At 47.6% G+C, this 4,685-nt stretch overlaps 1 long non-coding RNA gene across 1 annotated transcript; it reads left to right on the forward strand.

Annotated features, from left to right (window-relative positions):
• Positions 1 to 801: 801 nt before the first annotated feature.
• Positions 802 to 3,949, forward strand: LOC144138750 (uncharacterized). Its single transcript, XR_013315959.1, has 2 exons — positions 802 to 1,170; positions 2,571 to 3,949. It is a non-coding gene; the product is annotated as an uncharacterized LOC144138750 (long non-coding RNA).
• The last annotated feature ends 736 nt before the right edge of the window (positions 3,950 to 4,685 follow it).

Consider the following 4,685-nt stretch of genomic DNA (forward strand, 5'->3'; position numbering starts at 1 on the left):
CGTTTGAGAAATTACACGGCAACACCCACGGCCGGACTGGAGCAGCGGCGAGCGCGCACTTTCATACGGCCTGCGCACCCAAGAAGGAACCAATACAGCAGATTCTTTACAGTGGGGGCGCTTCGAACCAACCCTCTGCCCTTCCAACCCGCCTTTCTGTTAGTCGACGCATCGCCTCTGGCCGAGCAGCTGTGTGTTTTTGGCAGTGCGCTTCGCTGCCGGCGGGCCGCTCAGCCCGACCGGAGCGTGAATAGCAGAATCACGTTTAGCTAAGCGATAACCCTATCTCCCTCGACGGGAAATCATTCGCGTCACTGGTCGTGCCCTGTGCGTGTGCAAACCAAGACATCATCCGAAAGGAAAAATAAAAAAATAAGAAATGATATTTAGTCACGGAAAGTGCCGTGTTTATTTGCCTGTCTCACCATTTTCATATAATACAGTCGCAGATAAGATATGAAGACCTCGCATATTTTTCGTCATGCGCCCCGCGTTGAAATGTTTCTTTCAAATGTTTGATTCGGCGCTTCCGAATGATAATGTTAGGCTGTTTGACCCTAATAGAGCGAAAATTCAGAAGGGGGTAAGGAATCAACTATTTTAAGAACGCCCATGTAAATTAACACTGGCAGGTATCACCTGTAGCCACGGCAGGGCTAGGGCAGCGCCAAATCCGCGCGCACCGCTCCTCTACCCCGCCCGTGCTGTGGGTCAACTGGCGAGGGTTGGTCCGAAGCGCCTCAAACTAGCGGCGGTGAAAGGTGGGAACTATACCCGAAGCATAGAGAAATAAAAAATTAGAAGAGTGGACACACGGGCTTATCGCGGCCGAGTGGCCTGACTCGCGCGCCGTCCGGCAGTCGGCGCAAGTGGTAAAAAACTATATATTTAAAATTAAGCTAACACACAATATTATACTTTTAAAATTTTGTTACACATTAGACTACACATTTTTATTTGTGTAATGAGTTGAATGGCTGTCAATGTAAATTTTTGTGGCTTCTTTGCGCCAAGCCTGGCCAAGCCGCCAAGCCGCAAGCGCAAGCCGCCATTTGGCTCTTTCGGCAGCGTTTGCACGTGCGTTTCTGCAGCCTCGTGCTAACCTCTGTTGTTGAGAAGGAAACGCCTAGCGCTTTATTTGCGACATCGGTTTTGCATCCTGAACGAAAGGTGAGACTTTCTTTTTTAAAGTGCTGGTGTGGCGTATCATATTTACGTTTCCTTGTACTGCAAACGCTGCGAGCACTGCGTAACCTCAGGGAATCAGGCATAGCTAGTGCTGCGTCTTTAAGATAAGCGCTTTGGAAACGCCCCGGAAAGGCGTAAGACACCATTTTTTAGCTGGACGTAATGGTATTTTAGGCTGGTTGTGCCGTTTTATCTAGCGCTGAGGGATGCCAGCGGTACGCGCCCGTCGTCGCACGTAGCGTTTACCTGCCGCAAACGACGGCTGTGAGTTGCGGAAGTGGCCGGCCGGCCGGCGGTCCGTAGGCGAAGCAGGCGTTATGCGCTGTCGCTGCACTGAATTACGTGAGCCGCAGGCTGCGTTGTATTATACTAGCTAGCCATTGCTAGATTGGCCAACTGTTACTGCTATTATGGCCGTGATGCGCTGCAAAGCCGTCCGGGCTAACGAACACGGCGAAGTAGCCGAATCTGCATTAATTTGGCCCATGGGCATAACCAGCAGGCATACACTCATCGTAAGTTTTACACATGGGTGTATACCAAGCTGCCTGCGTACAAAGCGAACCCGCTCGCCGACGCCGATAACGCGCGCTCGTCGCTTCGCTGTGGCGCGGCAGGTACGGAAAAAACGCGTCTTTCGTCGGCAGATAACAGCTTTGCTCGAGGCGGGGTGAGTGCGCAGTGCATTGAAACCTTCAAATTTGGTCTTCGTTCTACATCGTATATCAATTCCGGTATCGCAGGCATTGCATACAACTGTTCCACACTTGCCGTTTTTTGAAGCCTTTGCTCTCTTTTCTCTGGTCATATTTTGGCTAGTTTCATTAAACACGTATTGCGCAGATTGCACCTATTCAGTCGGAACTCTGTGTTTCTTGTCATATCTTTTTAAGGCATGGCCTTTGGCGGTCAGTAGTACTCAGTACGACGCTCACTGCTGCTTGCCATGGTGCCCACACAGCGCCCAAATATACTTTCGCCAGGTGCCCGTTCTCGGGATGCGTTTCTTTCGCGAGCCCGTGGGGCAACAGGTTTGTTTAACGTTCAGCTCGCTCTCGCTCTTCGTCCTGATTTTACAAAAAAAGACAAAAGGATTCAGGCTATGTGAGCAGCGTTATTATTCTTGTTAACCCAAACAATAGGTGAATTGCATTAAGAATGTGCCTAACCAGTGTTGCGAAATTACAAAGACCCATATTTTAAGTGTTGCTAATAGCTTGACCGCATGATTGCTGAATAGAATAAGAGAACTTGTGTTTTAAATAGGTGGCATGCACTGGAGGCAATACTTGAATACTAGTTGCAGTGAAATTTACAGACTATTCGCATATCATCTGTCATTGCAAGCAGTTTGTGTACTGTATCACCTATCACCTGTGCAGGTCTACAGGTGCCCTCAAGACAGAGCCAACCAGCCAGCTGCATTCGTCATACCAAACATGGTGCAAGCACTTCATGAATCGTGCCCTCACAGGACTCACAAAAGTGGCTGTGCCAACTGTTCTCCCAGAGTTATTCAGTTGTATTGATGACTGCCTGCAATGCTTCTTGCTACCTTATTGATGCTTCTGAGGGATACCGCAACTGTATTCCATCTGTTGAACCTTGCCATTAGCACCTAAAATCTAACGCAAGTCTCGGCACTCAATAAGGCGTGACCACTGAAAAGACTATCGTTGACTCAAGGAACAAACGGTTTTTTATCAGTGACATGCCTCATATCATTAAAACCACTAACAGCGTATACAGTCTCCAAACTCGCAAGTTATTGTTGCTGCTAGTTGTAATATTGTGAAAACAGTACATTCACAAAAACCCTTTTACATTATGAAGACTGCCAGGGTAAGAGGTCATGCTAAATGTCGTTTGTCACCATACGTGCTGCCTGTTGTCGGACTGGCCTAGATGAAGAGAACCATGTTGGGACCTACGTTGTCAAATGCTTATGGGATTCTGTAATGTGCCACCATTGTCTCATACACAAGAAGCATATACTGCTTCCCTGTTTCTTATATTAGACTGTTCGTATTGACAGCGGAAGGCATGAATTTGTGTGCCTTAATCGAGCCTGGAACCTGTCGGTTGACTACGTGCACGTACCTAAAATATCCCCGCCTGGCCCTTTGCCTTTACTGGGAAGGCAACGCTTTCGGAAGGTAACCCGGCTTCTTGGGAAAATGCACCCTTGCAAGGAACCAATAGGAAGGTGATTTTTTTTCCTCTTAACCTTTTGCGTGTGCATCTCCACATAAATGGGATTTCTGTTCAATTACTGCTAGTGATTTGAAGTTGCCCCGAGGCAATAGATCTCATTAGCGTTCATCAAATAAGCGAGGCCATCAAAGCCAAAGTTTTTACCTTCTTTCACATCCTAACTGGAGAAATTGCCAGACTAAGAAAATTATCTGCGGAGATAGTGGTTGTAAACAGTTGCAAGTATCCGAGTGTCTAGATTATGTTATGGTTGATATTTTTGTATGACTGCAACAGCGCATAGAGTCTGAGGGTGTCGTAGATACAAGTAAACCTGTGGATGGCTGAGTTTCTGGGTTTTCTGCATTTTCAATTACTGTGGAGAAAAAATCCTTTGTGTGGTTGTGTGCATTTTTTTTTCATTCCTGGAAGCGAATTTTCCTCTCACTACTGTGTATTGTCTCTGTTGTGTATTACTCACTGTTTATTATTATATGTGTGTTGCAAAGAATGATGACAATTTGAACTTGTTCCGTTTAGTGCCATGCAATAAATATTTCTTCATTTATGGTGTGTCTCTTTTATGGCTCGGCAACATGTGAACACGCGACAGAATTCTTAACCAAGTGTGAGTGGTACTGTAAATTGCAATTTCACGTTTTCAGAAAAAGGTTTTTTTTTGTAAAAGCATACGGGCACTAAGCCTGAGAATGATATATTCAAATAAACACTAATTATTGCATGAAAGCGTCCGAATACCGTACCGATGCCCGTCGCTGTGAGCAGCGCTTTCCAGTCCTTCAAACTACCCGCCAAAATCGGTGTCCGCGAAACCGAAACCGGAAGTGAACGTACGAAAGTATGGTTAGTAGTTTGGCTCTCCGTCCGCTCGGTGCGCTACACTACAGTACAGTCATTCGGCCGCAGGGCTCTATGGGAGTGTCCACTCTTACCAGTATTTCTTTCTCTATGCCCGAAGCGCAGGCCGTATGAAACTGCGCGCCCGCCGCTCCTCCAGCCCGGCCGTGCAACACCCACGGCCTCCGCGATCGGCTGCCGGCGGCAACGGCGCGCCGCCGGACGCCGATCGCGGAGGCCGTGCAACACCAACAAAAGTTCATCTCCCGCTCCGCTTGGAACGCTCGTGGAGTAGGGCAACATTTATTTATAAACGTTGTAGTAGGGTGGTATCGAGACACCTGACTTGGAGCAGTGGAACGCAGTAAATTTAAATCGACTTGAGCAAACCACTAGCCTGTTATCTTGGGAGGAAGGAGGCGGGAGAGGAACAGCATGAGAGGTGA

This window comes from Haemaphysalis longicornis, unplaced genomic scaffold (genome assembly GCF_048455015.1).
Source record: "Haemaphysalis longicornis isolate Haplotype H1 unplaced genomic scaffold, Haemaphysalis longicornis Haplotype H1 scaffold_5, whole genome shotgun sequence".
NCBI classification, from domain to species: domain Eukaryota; kingdom Metazoa; phylum Arthropoda; class Arachnida; order Ixodida; family Ixodidae; genus Haemaphysalis; species Haemaphysalis longicornis.